This window comes from Odocoileus virginianus, chromosome 19 (genome assembly GCF_023699985.2).
Source record: "Odocoileus virginianus isolate 20LAN1187 ecotype Illinois chromosome 19, Ovbor_1.2, whole genome shotgun sequence".
NCBI lineage: Eukaryota > Metazoa > Chordata > Mammalia > Artiodactyla > Cervidae > Odocoileus > Odocoileus virginianus.
In genome coordinates this window covers 40,952,879-40,975,891 of record NC_069692.1, presented here as the reverse complement: position 1 = coordinate 40,975,891, position 23,013 = coordinate 40,952,879, and the positions used below count along the sequence as shown (strand labels likewise).

At 37.1% G+C, this 23,013-nt stretch overlaps 1 long non-coding RNA gene across 1 annotated transcript in view; it reads right to left on the bottom strand.

Moving 5' to 3' along the window:
• Positions 1-1,894: 1,894 nt before the first annotated feature.
• Positions 1,895-23,013, bottom strand: part of LOC110146240 (uncharacterized) — a 112,603-nt gene continuing 91,484 nt past the window's right edge. Inside the window, exon 3 of the long non-coding RNA XR_011492973.1 lies at positions 1,895-2,031. This is a non-coding gene — a long non-coding RNA (uncharacterized lncRNA). The remainder of the gene's footprint in view (positions 2,032-23,013) is intronic.

Below are 23,013 nucleotides of genomic sequence, written 5' to 3'. Positions count from 1 at the left end.
AATGATGAGTTAACCATTAGCTCCTCATCTGGCAGAGGCAAGATTTGAGAGATTAATCTGTCTTCAATCATTCATCTTAAAGTGGAAGAGTCAGTGCTTAAACCTATGTCTATTGGATCTAACCCATGATGTAGCCAATAATTTCCAGAGCCTCTCCTAGGACTTACTCAAAATTAGAAATTTTAAAAGGTAATAAATAATAGCTTGGATCACATGATGAGCAATAACACAAGTGAATGAAATTAAAACAAATATGAAGCCTACACTTTGACTTAAAAATCTAAATGCAACATTTATGAGATAAAGAGATGTGACTTTAGTGAAATCTCATGTGAAATAATGATGTGGCATCCAAAACCTTTGACTCCATTAACAGTGTTTCTCTGTGGTCCTGCTGTTAGCATTTTGGGCAGGATTGTTTGTCATCTTACAGAAGAGTTACGTTTAGCAAGAAAGGTAGCATTCATAGTCCCTACCCAGTAACGTCAGTAGTACAAGCACAGAGCCAGAAGACGCCTGACTCTTTACAGGAAGCACCTTCTGCAACGACTGGGCTGGGCTGAACATGGCTGTGTTAGCAAGCAGATATGGGTTAGAAAAAAAGACATAATGAATAGACTCTAATTTGAAGCGGTCAGAAATTATTGAGGTTATTTTTACCACATTTTGAAAGGAAATTTACACTCAAAAGAATGTCCAGAAGATAACTGATTCAAATTTATTGGATTTTGTGAAAAATCCCAGGGGTTGTATAATATATTTCCTTCCTCACCTAACTAGTTTCCATGGAATTTTAGTCATTTGAAACTAAGGTGCTAACATGCTAACTAATCCTAGATAAAGTGCAAGCATAAAGGTTTGTTGTTGTTGTTGTTGTTTTTGGCTCCACTGCACAGCACTCAGGATGTTATTCCCCAACCAGAGATCAAACCCATGATCCATGCAGTGGAAGTGCAGAATCTTAACCACTAGACCACCAGGGAAGACCCTAAGCACAAAGATTTTAAGTCTTGAAACCATATAAGAAGTGAAGAAAAAAATTAGCATCATTTAGTCCAAACAAAAGTTGACAAAGACATGTTTTACAAAATTCAATAAACAAATATGGCTGAGAAATTAGATTCGTGCCAACAAGCTATTTGGTGGCAGAATTGAGACCAGTGTTTAGATGATGGAATAATTAGGAATGGCCAAAAATAAAGGGGCTGTCTTGGGAGGTGGGCCCTCCTTTATCATTCAATATGTTCAAGAAGAGGTTAGCTTCTGAGATGATGATTTGAATGCGATGCGAGGGTAGACTCTTGAGGTCTTTTTCAATGCTTTTAGATCTTATGATTCTGTATCTTTTGGGCATAAGGTCATTGCAGATTCACTTACTTTTAACTTTTTTGATAAAATGCCCTCCTTTTCCTCTTACTTACTCTGAATACATATTAATACATTCTCTTAAAGACTTATTTTTAGATGCACAGAACCTGCATAGATTTAGACAGAGATCAAAATATTCAGGCAGCACATCAGGGTCACCAGAGCTTTCTGCACCTGAAAAGAAGAAAAGCAAAATCCAAACACTTTATTAGCAACTGTACACTTTCCTTAGAACACAGACTTAGCCTGCTGTGTTTCCAACACTAAGTCTGCCCGCCTCCAGGGAGACACTCAAAGCCAAACTCATCAGGGCTGCAAAACATTCTGCAAAAGAACAAAGCGTCCATGGCTAATGACGTGGTCCTGCAGGACTAGCCTGTGAATGGGAAACTGGTCCCTTCTAACTCTCAGGTGAAAGATTTCCCCTGTCCTCTCAGCCCCCTACTTCTTCTTTTTTAACAGAAGGAGGAAAAGCTCTTTGATTACTATTAAGTTCTTATGAAGTCGTGAAAATCTCCTACCAGAATCGCTGCAATTCTGTGACACACAGAATTGGCTCACTTGTTCTGCCATCAGCAAGCTTTTCTGCCATCAGGTACAGCTTTTTCCCCCCTCTATCTCCCCTGGCTGAGGGTGCATTTATTCCTTTCAAACTGTGTACACCTGAAAAAGGAAATAGAGGAAGACGCCGTGAAAGATTTGGCTCAGTAAAATTTTTAGTATTTCACTTCTAGAATAAGTGCCTGTTTGGAAAAACTTGGATCTTAGGCTGTACTAGGCATAATTATCTATAAAAAGAGAGCAACCTTGCTTGCCTCCCCGTGAGAGGATCACACTTTTGTTCTGCTGTGTAATTAATCTCATCCTGTTCTCCTCCTGCCATTTCTCCTTTTGGCTGCCCTCTGAAGAACTTTTCTAATGAAAATCCGTATGCTATATTACAAACTCTCTGCTCTTCCCTGTATTACACAGTCCCCTTTAGATACTTTATCTTTTGGTTATATTTCTTTTATAAATTTATCTTTAGTAGAACATTTCAATTCTATGTCACCTGTTGTTGATCTTTATAAAGCTCTGTATTTCTTGCTTTTTTATTGACTTTTTCCCTGGAATGTCCTTCCACAATTTAATGAGATGTAATCTGCCATCAAGAAGCTCACTTCCTTTCCAGGATAACCAGAGCTGCATCTTTCTCAGCATCATGGACCTCGGGTTCACTGCCAGTGTATCCAGGCAGTGTGTGGTGATGCACCTCTTTAAGGTACAGACTGCAGATACTCTTCCTTTGCAAGCTTTAAACTGTAGGCTTTATCCATTTTCTGGGTGCAAGCCTGATCCAGGACCAATTTTTCACCATTTTATACATGACGTCTACTCTCATTAATCACTGTGAAAACAGAAATGTTTTAAGATGTAGCATGCTGCTGCTGCTGCTGCTGCTGAGTCGCTTCAGTCGTGTCTGACTCTGTGTGACCCCACAGACGGCAGCCTACCAGGCTCCCCCGTCCCTGGGATTCTCCAGGCAAGAACACTGGAGTGGGTTGCCATTTCCTTCTCCAATGCATGAAAGTGAAAAGTGAAAGTGAAGTCGCTCAGTCGCGTCTGACTCTTCGCAACCCCATGGACTGCAGCCCACCAGGCTCCTCCATCCATGGGATTCTCCAGGCAAGAGGCCTGGAGTGGGGTGCCATTGCCTTCTCCGAAGATGTAGCCTAAACATTGAAAAAGGAGCCTTCAGTGTTTGATAGGACAGTCATCTGTCCTCTGAGGCTAAAGAAAACACGTATTTCTGTATTAGACATTCATCCTCAGAAAGACAGAAGATCAGATGTCTCATCCAAGTTCATCAGTATCACCCTCAGTTACTCCTTGTGTTCCATACCTGTTAGTCTGGGTGGCTATATTGGAACTCAGCATGATCACAGTCAGATGGGGAGAATTCCTCAAACTCCACCCTTCCCCCCCCCCCATCCCCCATGAGTACATAACCGCATCTCTTATATAAGATTTAAGACCTGCATAGAATGGCAGCTGATCTGGATCTTACGGGTAATTTCTCAGTCAAGTCCTTTCCCATGTCAGGAGCATGGCAGAGATGCTAAGGGCTTCCCTGGTGGCTTAGCTGGTAAAGAATCTGCCAAGATATTTAAAATGAATTTTAATGACATCTCAGTTTCCCAGTTTGGCCAAAATATAAACTAGTGATGGAAGAGGTTTCTGATGAAAAAGAAAAGTATATTGAAAAGAGACTAGGCTAAGCAATGTCTCCCACAGACAAATTTTGCTTGACTTTGAATACTTCAGACTTACAGGTTAAAGATTGCTGATGATTCCTTTTCTCTTATGGAAGCAAAAGACTAAATAAAATTTGAAATAACTAGCAGATGTGTCAAACATGTATAAAATACAAAAACCCAAGTGATATTCATTGAGGTAATTCAAGTATTATAAATGAGACACAGAGAAGTGGGGTGGATCAATGAAGAAAGCTGTGCTAAGTGATGACTAATAATGTGAAAACATTGACATTTAATGTTATTCAGAAAAAAAGTTAGATCTGGTTTGTATCACATATAGTATGACCCCTCAACTTTATATGAATATATCACTTGAAACATTTTGAATTTGCTGAAAGTTTAGCATTTGCAGTTTTGGGAAAACACTATAGTTTTTAGAATGGGACACTCTTCCCGAAAACTGTGAGTTTCCTGAATAAGGAAATTATTATTCTACATCCCTTAACCCTTGGCGCTATCTATCATGCTGTTCATTCCTTCAACTGGCTTCCTGATTATGTGAATGTGCTGCAGAGCCTAAGAGATTTTTGTCTGCTGTGAGTATGTGCTCATTCATGTTCAACTCTTTGTGACCCTGTGGACTGTAGATTACCAGGCTTCTCTGTCCATGGAATTTGCCAGGCAAGAATACTGGAGTGGGTTGCTGTTTCCTACTCCAGGGGATCTTCATGACCCGAGGATTGAACCTGCGTCTCCTGCATCTCCTGCATTGGCAGGCAGATTCTTTACCACTGTGCCACATTGGGGAGGCTGTTCTGTCTGCTATCAAGCACGAAGTTTGGTGGCCGCTGGGTCAGTCAAGCTAGCTGCTTCAATTCTGTCTGCTGGAAGGATTTTCTTTTTTTTGAAGGTCAGTCCTGAGATGGTTCTGTGTTAGGATTGTTCAGGCTGTCCATGTAGTCCATTTAGTGTTGGTGGGAATGATTATGAATGGCCAATGATTGTGAACATAGCCATGTTTTTAATTGATCACCACTTTATTCAGTGAGCATGAGGCTTATCTCCAAGCTATAATTGACTGACCCTCAACTGTTTTCTAACCCATGGTCAAAACTGAGTGTCATCTATATGATTTTTAATTTTTAGAACCAGGTCTATGAATTCACCCATCAAATTTGCCCTCTCAGTATTGGTTCTTGCCTCAGAGCATCGATGGGAAAACATAGGCTGGTGTAGACAGAGCGCGGCACTTTTTTCTAATCTACCTTTGAGCCATGCCCTTCCTATTGTAACTTTGTCACTTTGGGGGCATGTTTTAAGTAATCTGTCTCCGCACAACCTCCCAGTTGGTTCTCTGGCTTTAGAATGCAACGGAGTCAGAGATTGCTGGCTTCAGTGAGGCTTTTTGTTATTTAAATATCATTTAAACTTTGTCAGTTCTTCAGTGTTTGACTAGGATATGACTAGGGCAGACATGCTTCCTAAGTGGCTCAGAGGGTAAATAACCACATGCAAATGCAGGAGATGAAGATGTGGGTTTGATCCCTGGGTCAGGAAGATCCCGTCGATAAGGAAATGGCAATCTACTCCAGTATTCTTGCCCAGAAAATTCTGTGGACAGAGGCTCCAGGAGGTCTACAGTCTATGGGGTTGCAAAGAGTCAGACAAAATTGGGCAGATTTCACAATTCAGGGCAGAAAAAGCTTTCTTGGGGGAAACCTATATAGTTCTTCTATTATTCCCTTTCAGTTTTTATGAGAACTATCATTAATATTGTTTATATAAAAATGCAAATTTACTCAACTACCATGCCATTTTTTTTTTTTTTTACTACATCTTCTAGAGTATGTGGATTAATTCCTGAGAAACTGAAGAGGAGAGTTTGAATAAAAGGGTCTTTCTCATAAAGATGGTTGAGCTCAGTTCTAGTTGTTTTCTACCTAATTTTACCTCCCCCAGGTTCATATTTTAGAACTGGTGAATTGTAATGCCCACTGCTGGAACTAATTTCTCTGTTATTTATTTTCATAGCTGAATGGTCTAGTGGTTTTCCCTACTTTCTTCAGTTTAAGCTGGAATTTTGCAATAAGGAGTTCATGATCTGAGCCACAGTCAGCTCCTGGTCTTGTTTTGCTGACTGTATAGAGCTTCTCCATCTTTGGCCACAAAGAATATAATCAATCTGATTTTGGTGTCAACCATCTGGTGATGTCCATGTGTAGAGTCTTCTCTTGTGTTGTTGGAAGAGGGTGTTTGCTATGACCAGTGTGTTCTCTTGGCAAATCTCTTAGCCTTTGCCCTGCTTCATTTTGTACTCCAAGGCCAAATTTGCTTGTTATTCCATGTATCTCTTGGCTTCCTGTTTTGGCATTTCAGTCCCCTATAATGAAAAGGACATCTTTTTTGGGTGTTAGGTCTAGAAGGCCTTGTATATCTTCATAGAACCATTCAACTTCAGCTACTTCAGCATTACTGGTTGGGGCATAGACTTGGATTATGATGATATTGAATGGTTTGCCTTGGAAACGAACAGAGATCATTCTGTTGTTTTTAAGATCACATCCAATACTGCATTTTGGACTCTTCTGTTGACTCTGAGGGCTACTCCATTTCTTCTAAGGGATTCCTGCCCACAGTAGTAGATATAATGGTCATCTGAGTTAAATTCACCCATTCCAGTCCATTTCAGCTCACTGATTCCTAAAATGTCGATGTTCACTCTTGCCATCTCCTGTTTGACCACTTCCAATTTGCCTTGATTCATGGACCTAACATTCCAGGTTCCTATGCAGTATTGTTCTTTACAGCATCAGACTTTACTTCCCTCACCAGTCACATCCACAACTGGGCATTGTTTTCACTTTGGCTCCATCTCTTCATCCTTTCTGGAGTTATTTCTCCACTGATTTCCAGTAACATATTCGGTACCTACTGACCTGTGGAGTTAATCTTTCAGTGTCATATCCTTTTGCCTTTTCATACCGTTAATGGGGTTCTCAAGGCAAGAATACTGAAGTTTTTCCGGTAGTCATGTATGCATGTAAGAGTTGGACTGTAAAGACAGCTGAGAACCAAAGAATTGATGCTTTTAAACTGTAATGTTGGAGAAGACTCTTGAGAACCCATTAGACTGCAAGGAGATCAAACCATTAAATCCACTGGAAATCAGTCCTGAATGTTCATTGGAAAGACTGATGCTGAGACTGAAGCTCTAATACTTTGGCCACCTGATGCAAAGAACTGACTTATTGGAAAAGACCCTGATGTTGGTAAAGATTGAAGGCAGGAGAAGGGGATGCCAGAGGATGAGATAGTTGGATGGCATCAGCAACTCGATGGACATGAGTCTGAGCAAGTTCTGGGAGTTGGTGATGGACAGGGAAGCCTGGTGTGCTGCAGTCCATGGGCTTGCAAAGAGTCTGGAATGACTGAGCAACTGAACTGAAGTGGACTGATTTATTTTCAAGCAGCAGGAATACAGTTCAAAATATTGACAGTATTTTGCAAGTGAAAGGGGAAATTTATTTTAAGAATTTAATGTTTTTTAATAGAAGCCCAAAATGTGTATGTATATATGATTGTGTTTGTTTTCAAGAGAAATAGAACAAATTTTCTAAAAACAAAACAAACAAGCAAGCAAACAAAAACAAATCTCTCCCACTGTCTGTCTCTCTCTCAGGAAGTCACAGATAAAGTTAGAAGGGACCAGTCAGGAATTTCCTCTAAGAAGCTTTGAAGTTTCAAATTCTCCTCATGATCGTCCCTCTATTTATTTAGTCCCTATGTCATGTCAAGATTTTGCATAGACGAGAGCATCAAAGGGTAGAAAGAAGTGTGAAAATGGATGATTTTGGAAATTATACAGGTTTTGAGAAAACAAAAATTTTTAGCCAGGTTGGGATAGACCATTGGTCGATTCTGAGATATTGACTGTGTTATGAGGCAAAGTTTTCAAAGATTCTTCCAATCAAACACATGTATTTAAGCTATATTTTTTGAGGACTTTATAAATTATAATTACAGAAATGGGAAAATGAAACTCAATTTCACATGCTTGTTCATAAATAAATCTATAGCTCAAGCCTTTATTTTATATTCAGAAAGATATTTATTTCAGCCAAACCTGTCTAGTCCCTTTCATTTGGGTTTATTCACAGAGATCATTCATTGGAACCTAAAGAAAAATCCCCTTGTTTTCATGATTAGAATGAATAACTACTCTTATATTTATATGTCACTAACTTAGCTACTGTTTCTGAGAAACATTCTGCTCCTTTTATTCTGTTAATGTATTAGTAACACTATCTGTATTAGTCAGTTATTTCTGCAATACTGCTGCATAATAAAAGTACCCAAAGTCTGTGTTTTATAGCAATAACCATTAATTTCGCTTAGTGCTAGTCCTGAGAGTGCCATGTTTAGCCCTGGTGTGTGTGGGGGTTGGGGTTGCTGCTCACAGTGTCTCCAGGCTGAAGTAGGGATAGATCAGCAACTTGTACCTTCTTATATATCATGGATCATCAGCTACCCAGGATTTAATTCTTAGCACCATGAATTACTGTTGCAAATAAAGATAAGCAGAAATACTTGATGTCTTCTGTGGCCTTTGGCTGGAACTAACACAGTCTCACTTCTTCCGCATTCCATGGACCAAGTACGTGCCATCAATTCCAACATCAGCCGGGCAGAGCAACGCCCTCTCCCTCTCGTTGGAGTGCTATGAAGTCCTGAAAAATGCTGTGAATGTATAGACCTGTTTAAGGGCAGTCCTGGAAAATTCACAGAGATGAATCTGTATGACACAAAGGGAAGAAGAATTCTGCTACTGAGGTTTGAAACATCTGATGTTCTTCCTTCCCATCACTTTTGTGGCAGTAGCATAACTGAGATTTTGCTCCTGAAAAAATACTCGCTGGGATTTTGCACCACAATGAAGTCTTCATTGGACATAGCTTTGGGACAGGCCGGATAGTTGGGATAATGCAAAAAGATGTTGAAGCTTCAGATAAATAGCAGTGTGTGGACACAGGTATTAGAAAATTAAATTATAAGGTCGCTTTTTAAAAAGTCAGTTTAGTAAATGGTTTTAAGAATGTCTAATCATATCCACTTTATGTCCTCAAAGTCATTTTCTCATGTCCACAGGAAACCATGACTCTGATCCAACTCTCCTTTTATATCAAGGAGTAAAAATTGGAACAATAACCAAAAAAACCAAACAGCCAGCCTTAGTCTGCATATCTCTTAACTTGTTTCACTTCCCTTCCAATCAATAACATATTAGGACCAGAACATAGCTAGTTTAAATCTCTCTAAAACAAGGATTTTGCATCAGAAACAATAGTGGTCCCTGCTAAATAGTGCTAAAGTATTGTGAATATATTATCAAATAGAGGAATTAATAGTTCTTCTAAAAGTCCCAATAAAGAATTAATTGTTTCAGTTTCAAAGTTTCATGAATAAATCTTTCTGGTGTTTTAGTACTGGTATGTATAATATTGTCTTGCATATTATAAGAATACAGTAGAAGAAAAATGCATATACTTTAAAAATACATAACTGCAATGATCAGGAACATTGCAATTAAATTCTAAATAAAGTGTATATATATATATATATATATATATGTATTTCATTTGAGAATAATTTGATATCAAGAATTGTTACTCTGGAAAATCACCTAAATGCAATTCAAACTATCTTATTTTCATGAATTTTATCAAGAGAACTTAGTGAAGAGCACGAATGTAAGTTATAAACAGGTATATTTAATTTCTTTCAAGGGAAATTCAACAAAAGTGAGGACAGTCCGTGGAGCAATAGCCAACGTATATTTAGATTCAGGACATGTTTTGCTATTTTCGTTAATTTTTTAACTGAGATAAAATAGTGAAGGCTAGTTTACATGCAGTAAGACAAATGTTACTGAATAAAGTTTGGCCCAAATCATGTCAGGGGCAAACAATGGAGATTTAAGAGGTAGAGGAACTAAGTGCTTCTGGGTATTTCACTGTGGTTTAATTGAATTCAATCTGGGGTGTACCTATAGCATGTCAGATGTTTATTCAGAGTATGAGGATCCAGAAAAGGATAATTTGTCCTGATACCTTAAGAAACTTATAGGGATAGAAGTATGTTTATAAGGTAAGTAAGTGATTTTGTCTAGAATAAATTTGATTTCTCACTATCTTAGTTAGGAATACACAAAGCTACCAAATAGACATTTTAGAGATTCTTTGCCTGATAAAATCTCAAGGCAGTGGAAAAGAAGCATCTCCTGAGGAAGGAAGTTTCACAGATGATGGCTCTGGACTGAGAGAATTTTAACTTTCACTGTTCTACTTATGCCATGAGACAAAACGTCAGTCTGTGTTGGCAGAGCTGAGACAATGAAGTGGAAAATCGAATATGTGTAAAATATCGAGCCGTCCCAATTTTCTACTTTTCCAGCTAAATTACATTGGCTTGATTCTTTTCATAATTGCTAAAGTTTGAAATGAAAAGAAATGGAACTTAAAACATCAAATCATTGTTATATAATTAAATTGACTCATTAGAAGTCAAGTAATCATAGATCCCAATAACACAATTCAGAAAATTTACTGAAATTGATTTTTTTTTTAAGTTTTATTTTAGAGTTTTAGCCCCAAACTTTCAGCTTACATCTTGCTTTTAGTGTAAATTCAGTGTAATGTTTCTACACCTTTTACTTCTGCAGACAGGTAAAGACAAGTGGGGATGAATGGTCGGAATGAGGACTCCAAGGCCCTGCAAGCTTTTCAATCAACAAGGAAATTTCAGTCATGCTCTATGTGTCCTCATAAAGGCAGAAAAGGGACTGTGGCATCTGAGAAAGGTAGTGGAGAGCACGGTTGGTTTGCCTTGAATTAAACAGAAGATAGCATTCATCTTGTATATCAGTGACCAGAGTCTAGAGTTGATTTAAATTTTGGATATAAACAATTGTATTATGTTTTTTTGCTTTCTTAAAAACAAGTTCAGTGAGGCAAGAACTTTATTTATTTTTCTGGCCATCCATGGCATGTGGGATATTAGTCCCACAAGCAGTGATTAAACTCATGCCCTCTGCAGTGGAAACATGGAGACTTAACCACTGGACTGCCGGGAAAGTACCAATAATTATATTTTGAATTTCACTGGAGTTTGTATATGCGTCAGAACTAACATATAAATTGACAGTTGCACAAAATTTTAGGATTTTGAGAGCTTCCTTTGATGTCTATGATCTTTAAACTTCATGAATATTCACATTTAATATTTCTATTTGAGACAGTCTGTAAATAAACCTGGAGTTCTCTGGAAGTATGAGAGAGTTGCTTACTTTCCTTCAGTCTTGAGGTTTAACCACTCTTTTTCAGGTCAGAAATACCCCCTCATCTCTTAATGCCCAAATATCACCTTTCTGGAAAGGCCTTGTCTTAGTTCCCCAAATAAAATATCCTTTCCATTCCTGCCATTCTCTGTCCTCCTCCTTCTTCTCCATTTCATGCTGTTTGCACATTTTGTGTTTGGTTCTCTGTCACCCCCTCACTCCCCAACTTGAATGAAACTTCATAGGAGCAGAATTTTTTCCAATTTATTCATTTATATATCCTCAGGACCTAAAACAGTATCCATAACTAAGTGCTGAATAAACATTTTTATTTTCAATTAATAAATAAGCTTGAAGAGTGAGGCTGGTTAACTGCTCAGACACGATCTAAACTCATCTTTTATTAGGAACATGGTAGCTCTCATTAGGGGTTGAGAAGGTAATTTAGGGTTTTTAATTCAACTTGCCTGCATTTTAATAGGGAAATATATATGCCACAGTGGTAACTGATAATTCTAGGAAGTCATGAATAACTTGTTATAGCTCTCCAGAATAAAGGTCTACTTTTATAATATATATTTTATCTTTACATGCATTAGTACCGTGATACACACTCACACATGTGTGTGCCACATGTATTAGCACCTTAAAGTTTACGTGTTTGAAATTTTATCAACTAAATTTATAGTTGTCTCTTTTTTTTAACCTATCCAGTATTTATTTCTGTTACCCTTTCATTCTTGCACAAACTGAACTTTTTACACTGTGTGTTAAATTGATCTAATATGAAATCCAGTTTAATTATTAAATTTAGTTCAATATTTAATTTGGTTTAATAAAAGTGATCTTGCATATAATGTATGCATTTAATTGATATATTTGGGACAGGATCATTTTGAATAGGTTAAATATTTAATGTAGAGTAATTATTTAAATTATTCAGGATTAAAAATAGAATAGATCTATGTTATCAAAGTAGTGAACAGATAAATGTCACGATTTAATAAATTTCTGTTCACATTTGTGAGATACTGCCATTGCTTAATTTCTGATAGTCAATTTGTCTCTGTCTGTGGTCTGACTAGGAAGACTATTTTACTAAAAAGGAAAGAATCTGAAGGTCTTGAGATGACTGCCTTCTTGCTGTGTCCCCACAGGCAGAGAGGGAAAGCATGCTTTCTTGTGTCTCTTTTTAGAAGAGCCTGTCTCCAAATACCAGTACACTGAGGGTGAAGGTTTTATCATATGAATTTGGGCGCACACAAGTGAGATCATTGCAGAATCCTTTCGTTATCTTTTTAAATGAATCTTTATTTACTTTCAGTAGCTTGTGTTGATTTCCTTTTTTAAGAAGGAATGCAGACCTAGACTACACCTGACTATTTAGTGTCTTTGGTACAACAAAAGCTACATCAAATATAGTTTTCTTTGTTTCAACATATTTTTTTTTAACTCCAACTTCTCTTTGTGGCAGGTGATAGGTTTTTTTTTTCCTTCATATGGGAAGTCCTACTACATTTTATTTTTACTTAAAATTTGATAAAACAAATCATATGGAGGAAGATATGACATAGCTATTTACAGAGGTGTTGACGTAGGTCTTAGATGTGATCCACAATGACTGAACTTTGCGAAACTTCATCATTTGCAGCCCATTCCTCCTTCCCACTTGTTTCTCAAGATCCAGCTCACATACGCCCTTTTCTGAAAGTGTTCTTTAAGCTACCTTAATTAATTAACATCCTTGGTGATTCCACTGAACATAGCTCACAATATTATGAGAATTTACATCAGTTCATTAGAAACTTGTTTGTCCTGGTGTATTATAAATCCAGGATAGACAAGCTGCACCGTGTCTAATTTTTCTGAATATTTTCACTCTTTAGCATGGTGCTTTGAACACAGGAAAAAAATGTGAATCATTTTAAATAAGATACTACTATATTCAGGATGTAGTACTTGCCAGTTTAGTGCTTACACAGATAAATAAAACACCTATGTGCACTCTTTATCATCTTAAAATCACCTACGTGAGTCTTATCGGAAAACACATAACAAGAGAAACGAGTCACAACTGAACAGGAGTGCACAGCTGATTGCAACGTAATATTAAACATTGTCAGTAATGCTCAATTTAACTAAGCTGTCTTCAAGTTTTTCCAACTGAAAAAACTTTATTTCCCAAAGCCTGCAATTACAAAGCAAAAAGAAAGAATTACATACAAAATAAGTTTACCAGGTTGTTGAATCTATTTCCTGGTCACTAATCCTTTCTTCTGTAATACATTTTAAAACTTAGTGCTTCATTACCTTTTAATTTATCAACTACTTATATTGTATTTTTACTAAATGTAAAAACTAGGTTCTTTAAAATTATTAATGTATAATATAAATACTAGTAGCTGCTGACAAATAGCTAATTGGCATGGGTAAAGAATAAACAAATATCATAGTCATTCTCCATTCTGTTCCTTAAAATCATTCTTATAAAATTGTTTATTAGTGACATTTAACTTAATAAATTTCAATGTATTCATTGATGTTTTTCCTTCATACTTAAAAAAAAATTGCTGTGTGTAGTAGACATTTAACGTTCACAAAACTGAATGTTAGAAGAGCATAATGGAACAGGTTTCTCAGGGATGGTGCTGAAGGTGAGGACTTCACTTTTGGTGCCAATCTTGGTTGGGTTCCCACTCTGGCTCTGACTTCCAGAGGATGGAAAAGATGCTGGGGGCATTGAGGGTTTCATGCCAAGGCCACATTTTTAAGAAAGAAAGAAGAAGGAAAAAAAAAACACAAGAAGTTTCTTGTTAAGGTAACTAAATAACATGTAATATCCAATAACACCAACAAAATTTTTTAACTGTCTTGTTATTTCTCAAAGGAAACACATGATTTCTTCTGTCCATTCAAATAAAAGACGTGTCTATATGATATCAAATATTTGAATGAAAATGAAAATGAAATTAAAAAAATATTTGAATCTAACTATTTATAGAAAATTCTATCTATGTAAGTGAACGTGCTTTCCACAGTTACAAAGTACACCGTTATCTAAATAAATTCAATCTTCAGATTATTCTAGACAGTGGAATGCATTAGCTGCTGTAGGGGTTTGTGGAGGAGAAACTATTTGCACACTCCATGCAAACAGCAGTCTGAGGGAAGAAGCTCTCCTTATAGCCTAATGCTTAGCTGAACAAATGCCAACCTTAATCAAAGAAAAATATCCAAAGTCCAGATGCTTTGTTAATAAATTTTGAGGCCAAGTGTTGGGATCCTGAAATTTTCCACTTTAAATCTTTAGGTTTAGTGATCACAAGACACACTGACTTGATTCCTTCCATGTTGAGAGAAACATGGAAGCATTTCTGAAATTACGCTCATTGTTTAAGAATGTGAATTCAAGAGTTACCATGCTGTGATTGGTTTAGCTGCAATTTGCTTGCATGTGATATTATTTTATGGATGCAGTTTGAATAAAAAGATATTCTCCAGTACAGTAAATGGAAAGGGGATTGCCATAGAAATTGTGATATTTAAAAGTCCTTAGCTTGAGCAATGAAATTAAATTATTGCAGTGTTTCTCTGTAATGAGAAAGGGAATTTTTTCCCCCTTACTATTATAGATCTATGTGGAGACATAGGATAAAATCAGTGAGAAATGTGGTTCAATTGACCCTGGGAGGGAGAAGTTATTTCGTATGTCGGTAGAGGTTTAAAACTCATTTGCCATGCATTTCTTGTTATTGCATTTTAATTATAGTGAGTACACATATGCTGACAGTGCATGAGATCATATTTGTTAAATGGACCTCAACTTATGCAGTACTCATCAGAAAGCCTCCAGGATTACACAACATATAGTCTTTGTTATGCTTGCAAAATAAGGACAGCTCTATTAGGCATTATTACAAGGATAAAGATATGATCTAAGGAAGTAAATTTTAAACCTTTAAATAAGTAGAAAACAAGAATACCTAAAGGTATTCCTCAAAAAGAAAAAAAAAGATATTAAATAACTTTCAAGGAATACAAATCAGAATGGTCATTTGATAGTAGATATCTTTAACAGTCATATAAATAGATATAAACATCACAGTAGAAAACATCAGGAAGCATATATACATTTACTAAAGTGAATTGAGTTTTAGAGAGTATTAGGCTGATGAGTCAAAGCTGAGGATTAAATCTCTTTGTGGACCAGTTATCCCTGCTGTGTTCAAAAGCCACAGATGGCTCTATCATCCCCAAATAACTTCCACAACTGCACATGCTGCTGCGGCTTAAGGTGCTTCAGTTGTGTGTGTGTGTGTGATTGTGTGTGTGTGTGTGATTGTGTGTGTGTGTGTGATTGTGTGTGTGATTGTGTGTGTGTGAGATTGTGTGTGTGTGTTTGTGTGTGTGTGTGATTGTGTGTGTGTGTGTGTGTGTGTGTATGTGTATGTGTGTTTGTGTGTGGTGTGTGTGTGTGATTGTGTGTGTGTGTGATTGTGTGTGTGTATGTGTATGTGTGTTTGTGTGTGGTGTGTGTGTGTGTTTGTGTGTGTGTGTCTCTGTGTGTGTGTCTGTATGTGTGTGTGTGTGTGTGTGTGTGTCTGTATGTGTTTGTGTGTGTCTGTGTGTGTGTGTGTCTGTGTGTGTGTGATTGTGTGTGTGTGTGTGTGATTGTGTGTGTGTGTGTGTGTGTGTGTGTGTGTGTCTGTGTATGTGTGCGTGGCATGCTAAGCCACTTCAGTGGTGCCCGACTCTCTGTGACCTTATGGACCGTAGCCCGCCGGGCTCCTCTGTCCATGGGATTCTCCAGGCAAGAACACTGGAGTGGGGTGCTTTGCCCTCCTTCAGAGGATGTTCCTGACCCAGGGCTCAAACCGTACTTTCACGTTTGGAGCCTGGCAGACAGGTTTTTTACCACTAGTACCACCTGGGAAGCCCACAACTGCACACAATTGCTCACAAACAGGGCATCCAGACTGCCCTTAGTCTAGGAGTAAACACGAAGAATGTGCTGCGTTGAGGGGGTCCACTCACCCTACATTGATGGGTCAAAATTAACCCAATGGGAATGATTTTTTTTAAATTCCCAATTCAAGTAATGCCCTGTAAAATGGATATTCTATGAGTCCAGAAGTTTTTAGTGTGTTTCATTGTGAAATACTTTAGATATTCACCAAGGTGCAAGGAGTGATTCAATCAACACGCAGATAACTGTCCCATAGCTTAGGACACAAAATATTACAAATACAAGTAAAAACTATGCCCATATTTCACTCTTCTCTTGGAAAAAAATAGCTGTTCTGAATTTGATATTAATTTTCTTAAGCATTTTACTTCTAATGCTAAAGAGTTGGATACAGCTGAGAGACTAACACACACATACAGCCATATATGTTTTAAAAATACAGAAAATTGATGTCACCCTGTATTTTCTTTTTAAAGTTCCATTTTGTGCTTTAGTTTGTGCATTATTCCTGACTCATCCACCTCTAATTAGCGATGATCTAAGATATACCATTGTATGCTATTTTAGATGTAATTTATTCATTCACTTGATCATAGACATTCAATCTATTTCCATTTTTCCATTGTTATAATCTAAGCTCCAATGTGCATCTGGAACTGCCCCTGAGCTAGTTATTCTCCTTTGTCCACTTTAGATGTATTTCTGGCCTTGCTCAGGGCTCTAGCACCCTGATATTCTACCCACTGCAATGATTTGCTCTCTCAGCTTCTACATGGGTTCAGCCGGTGGGAGGCACCAGCAGTAAATCAAAGGGTGCAAGGCAAAAGACAGTAAGTATCTTTAAAAGCATATTTTTAAATATAAAAATCATACACTTGCAATTTGATAGATCTTTGCGAAATAAACACACCTTGATAACCTCAATCCAGATCAAAATATAGAAGAGTGCTCCACGTTTCCTCCTAACCATAATTCCACTGAAAAACTGTAGGTTAGCTTCAATTGTTTCTAGCATTATATTGTTGGAATGATACAGACTATTTTTAATATTTCACTTAATATAATATTTGTGAGACTGATGTTTCTATGCGTAGTTGCAACTATTCTTTTTTAGTATTGTATAGTGTTCCACTTTACGGAAAATACCATATTTTACTTGTCAATTCTATTTCTGATAGAATTACAGTTGTTTGTAGCTTTATGGTATTAAGAATACTATTTCTTTTCAATTCATGATTTTGGTATACATAATGAATGTACTGTTCTTGAGTGTATGCTCAATAACTGAATTGTTGGGTTTTAATAATAGTGTATGGTTATGTTCAGTGGATACTGAACATTTTCCTAAATGGTTTTACCAATTTATTTTCTCATCAGTAGTATATGATAGCCCATTTGCTCCACATTGTCATAAATCCTTTCAATTAAAAACCTGGAGCCATTGTAGTGGGTGTTGGTAGGGATAGTACTGTGATTTAAGCAGCCGTTTTCTTAATGAACAATGATATTGATTGACGCGTGGGCATTCTCTTTAGGACGTGCTTTTCCAAGTGTCTAGCCATTTTTAACTAGACTGTCTTTTTGTTTTTCTTTGATGTTTAGGAAAATCTTTTGATGGATACATGAATTGCAAATATCTTCTAATTTTAGCTTATCTTTTCACTCTTTGGATAACATCTCTTGATAAACAGAGGTTCTTGAATTTAGTAAAATCCGATTTATGTCATTTCTTTTATTGTTAGTGCTTCCTTGAGTCTTCTTTAAGAAATACTTTCCTAACTTAAGATCATGACTACCTTTTCTATGTTAAAATCTTAGATATAAAGAGATATTTTTATCTCTCACAATTATATCTATGTCTACAATCCGTTTGGAATTGATTTTGCATGTCTGCCCATGAAACACTGGCCTATGATTTTTTAATTTTGCTTTGTACAAACCTTGTCAGGTTTTATTTTGTTTCAAACTTTAGGTTTTATACTTCAGGTCTGTCTCTTTGGACTATATGGCAGAAATTTTCCAATATTTAACTGGCAAGTATAGTCCAGTCACATTTCATGTTATTACTGGTATATTTGAATTGCTTTAAGTATAATGCTTTGTATTTTTCATTTGTCTTGACTTTTCTACACAGCTATTTGGTATTTTGGATTGGTATTTATAATTAATATTTTATTCCTTTAAATGCTCTGAAGGTTAAGAGACTTGCTTTTTCAGCTTCTAGTGAACTTCTGTATTTCTCTAATTAAAGAGCAGTTGATTTACAATATTATATTAGTTTTAGGTGTTTCAGATGTACAACAGAGTGATTCTCTCTTTTTATAGCTTATATTCCATTTAAAGTTATTATGAAACATTGACTATATCCCCTGCGCTGTGTAATCTCTCCTTGTAGCTTATTTATTGCATATGCAGTAGTTTGGACCTCTTACTCTCCTACCCTTATCTTACCCCTCACTCCTTCTATTTCCCCACTGGTAGCCACTTTTCTCTGTCTCTGTAAGTCAGTTTCTGCTTTGTTATATATATTTATTTGCTTTATTTTTTAGATTCCACATATAAGTGATAAAATCCAATATTTGTCTCTTTTTGTTTTGACTTACTTCACTAAGCATAGCATCCTCCAGGTCCATTTATGTTGTTACAAATGGCAAAATTTCATTGTTTCTTACGTTTAAGTAGTATTCTGTCACACACACACACACACACACACACACACACACACACACACACTTCTCTATTTTATTTATCCACGAAGCCTGGCATGCTGCAGTCCATGGAGTCACAAAGAGTCAGACACGTCTGAGTGACTGAACTTATTTATCTACTCATCTTTTAATGGACACTCAGGTTGCTTCCATATCTCAAGTGTTGTAAATGATGCTGCTATGAACATGGGGTTGCTTGTATCTTTTCAAATTAGCATTTTTGTTTTCTTCAGATACGTATCTAGATATAGAATTGCTGGATCATATGGTGGTTCTGTTTTTAGTTTCTTGAGACCCCTCCATACTGTCTTCCATAGTGACTGCACTAATTTACATTCTCAGCAACAGTGTAGGATAGTTCCCTTTTCTCCTCCTCCTCACCAGCATTTGTTATTTGTAGACTTTTTGATGATAAACCTTCTGACAGGTGTGATGAGATAACTCATTTTGGTTTTGATTTGCATTCCTCTGATGATTAGTGATGTTGAGCAGCTTTTCATGTACCTACTGGCCATCTGTGTATTTTCTTTGGAAAAATGTCCATTCAGGTTTTTGCCTGTGTAATTGGATTTTTTTTTTCCTTATTGAGTTGCTTCATCAATGCTAAGCATCAACATAATCTTACTCTGGTTTTCATTTTTTTCTTCACTTGGATCCTAGTGATTTCTCACACTTTGCTTAATCTCAGGTAAATAGCTGAAATATCATATTTTATGTTCTTTTTTCATTTCTAGGTTTTTTATATTAGGAAATTTAAAAATATATATATATAGTCCACCACATTAGTAGAATCAGAAGAATGGTATGTGTTTTGAATGCTAACTGGAAATTTCACATTCAATTTATGTTTTCAGTTTTTTCTCAATAAAAAGGTCCTGGATATTATATATATATTTAAAATCATTTAAAATGACCTCTGATTTGGGGCATATGGGTGTAATAAATACATTTACAGATATTATGTGAGTATATGTTTGTGTTTGTCTGGACTTTTGTGTTTGACCACTTTTATATCCAAAATTAATTCCCCCCTGATAGTTCCTACTAGCATTTCTTTAGATTAGGTAATTACAGGACACTTGTTCCTTAAGATCAGTGTCATGACCCTTTTGAAAAATCCATTTTGATTAGACAATATTTAAAAATTATTTTATCATTTCTTACTTTCCTTCTTTAATTATTTCTGTTGGGATGTAGTATTCAAGGGCATATGTTTTTAGAAAAAAATGATTCTCTCTCATAGGCATAGTTCTGTTTCTGAATATAAACAATCTGTTTCTGTCATTCAAAGGGTCTTTTTTCTTTGAGAAATATTTATTGTTTATATTTTAAACTGAGGTTGAGATAATTATAGTTTGCTTCTTTTTAATAAAAAGAGGGAATTCAAACTTATGTTTGGGTTATGTTTATACCACTTAAGTATGCCATTACTGGGGTTTAAATTAATGATGAATATTAATGGAGATCTATTTTGAAGATTTATTGACTATTTCTGCTTTACTGACTATGCCAAAGCCTTTGACTGTGTGGATCACAATAAACTGTGGAAAATTCTGTAAGAGATGGGAATAACAGACCACCTGACCTGCCTCTTAAGAAATCTGTATGCAGGTCAGGAAGCAATGGTTAGAACTGGGCATGGAGCTACAGACTGTTTCCAAATAGGAAAAGGAGAACGTCAAGGCTGTATATTATCACCTTGTTTATTTAACTTATATGCAGAGTACATCATGAGAAACCCTGGGCTGGATGAAGCACAAGCTGGAACCAAGATTGCCAAGAGAAATATCAATAACCTCAGATATGCAGATGACACCACCCTTATGGCAGAAAGGGAAGAAGAACTAAAGAGCCTCTTGATGAAAGTGAAAGAGGAGAGTGAAAAAGTTGGCTTAAAGCTCAACATTCAGAAAACTAAGGTCATGGTATCTGGTCCCATCCCTTCATGGCAAATAGATGGGGAAACAGTGACAGACTTTATTTTTTGGGTTCCAAAATCATTGCAGATGGTGACTGCAGCCATGAAATTAGAAGATGCTTACTCCTTGGCATGAAAGTAATGACCAACCTAGACCGCATATTAAAAAGCAGAGACATTACTTTGCCAACAAAGGTCCATCTAGTCAAAACTGTGGTTTTTCCAGTAGTCATGTACAGATGTGAGAGTTGGACTATAAAAAAAGCTGAGTGCCAAAGAACTGATGCTTTTGAACTGTGGTGTTGGAGAAGACTCTTGATAGTCCCTTCGAATGCATGGAGGTCAATCGAGTCAATTCTAAGGGAAATCGGTCTTGAATATTCATTGGAAGGACTGATGCTGGAGCTGAAACTCCAATATATTGGCCACCTGGTGCTAAGAGCTGACTCATTGGAAAACACCCTGATGCTGGGAAAGATTGAAGGTGGGAGGAGAAGGAGACAACAGAGGATGAGATGGTTGAATGGCATCACTGACTCAATGGACATGAGTTTGGATAAACTCCAGGAGTTGGTGATAGACAGGGAGGCCTGGCATGCTGCAGTCCATCGGGTTGCAAAGAGTTGGACATGACTGAAGGACTGAACTGAACTGAACTGATTTTGAAGCCTCTGATAGCTATCAGACATATAGTTTTAGAATACATGACATTTTCCCAAATAAAATAATAATTATTAGTTCTTCCTGGAATTTGCATCTTCCTCATTGGTTAAAAAAAAAAGAAAAGAAAAGCAATTTTTGTGTTTGTTTTGAAAGACACAAAGGCACCCAAATTCTTCCCCAACTATTTATAGAAGTTTAGAATCTTAGAGATTGGTTGGATGAAGTTTTTCACTGGAGAATCTGTTGAACTGTCTTTCAAATAAAGGAAGCATTGTATCTCTTGAGACCATTCATTTCATTTTAGAATCCATTTAATTAAAAGTGTAACTTAGAAGTCAATTAAGTTACTATGTCCTTTGAGAACTCTTTTTGAACAAGAGCAGATCTTGCATCACTTCCAAACTCTCTCGGGATTTGGAGCAGGTTGTGGGGTAGGGGGTGCAGGGTGCAGGAATCAGTTGATAGTTTTCCAACTTTCTCTCTGTCTGGAAACTGTCTTTCTTGCATTGTGTTAATTTCTAAAGTTTTCTTTTCAGGGGTTATTTCCACTCCATGTATTGCAGTTCAACCCTTTCCTTGATGTCCATGCAGAATTCACACATGCCTCTCTGTGTGTTTACCATCAGGGTTTATTAAACCTTTGGAGAAATAGAGGGACTTTACTTTGAGACAACTTAAAGCATTTGTAAGAGTTGTGAAATGGGGTGTTTCCTGTCATATCAATAAACAAGGATGCCATAGTCATCAACTATTCCGGCCCTCCAAATGTGAAAATCTGAGCATGGAGGGTGCCCAGGAAAAATAATAGGAAAAATGCCCCAGATCTGGTAGCAATCAGGCTGATGCCACTCCTTACAGGGAAATTTGTTGTTGCTGAATTACTCAGTCACATCCAACTCTGAGACCCCACGGACTGCAGCACACCAGGCTTGTCTCTTCTTCACCATCTCCCAGAGGTTGTTCAAACTCATGTCCATTGAGTCAGTGATGCTAAAGATGTGAAAAATCAAATTGCAGGATGCAGGCCCCAGATAGCTGAGATGCCTATGAAAGGAATGATTTCAGTAGGCCCAGACTCTTCCATCTCCCCAATACATAGAAAAGGACTAAATTCCTTAAGATCTGGTTTTCCTTAATCAGCAATAATCTTTTGATGCTCAGACTACCTGCCCTGTGTTGCAAATTTCTAGAAAACCTGGCTCCTCCTTGCCCCTCCTCTGAGCAATTCTCTCAGGGTCACTTGAGATGCTATCTTCCAGGCTTGAAGTCCTAAAAATTCCCACCAAATTAAACATAACTCTTAAGTTGGACATGACTTAACAACTAAACCACCACCACCACTGGGCTTTCCAGATAGTGCTAGTGGCAAAAAATCCACCTGCAATGCAGGAGACTTAAGAGACGTACGTCTGATCCCTGGGTCAGGAAGACCCCCTGGAGGAGGACACAGCAACCCACTCCAGTCTTCTTGCCTGGAGCATCCAATGGACAGAGGACCTTGGTGGTCTACAGTCCATAGGATTGCAGAATTAGGACTGACTGAAGTGACTAAGTATGCATGCATGCTTAATTTCTAGATTGTGACTATTTTTTTCAATCAACAGCATACACATGAACTTGTTTTTCAATCTAAAGATAATTCAGAGATGACTTGACAATTTTAGCTTGGAAACCATAGGATTCAGTGGCTCTCTTGTTCAATCCTACTTTGTTCATCAGTAGGGCTCTCCCTCTCCTGTCCTCTGACAGTGCACGGCTGCTAAGGCCTGGGGGAGATTAGTCTCAGGCTGACTTGATATATTCATTCATTACATATTAAA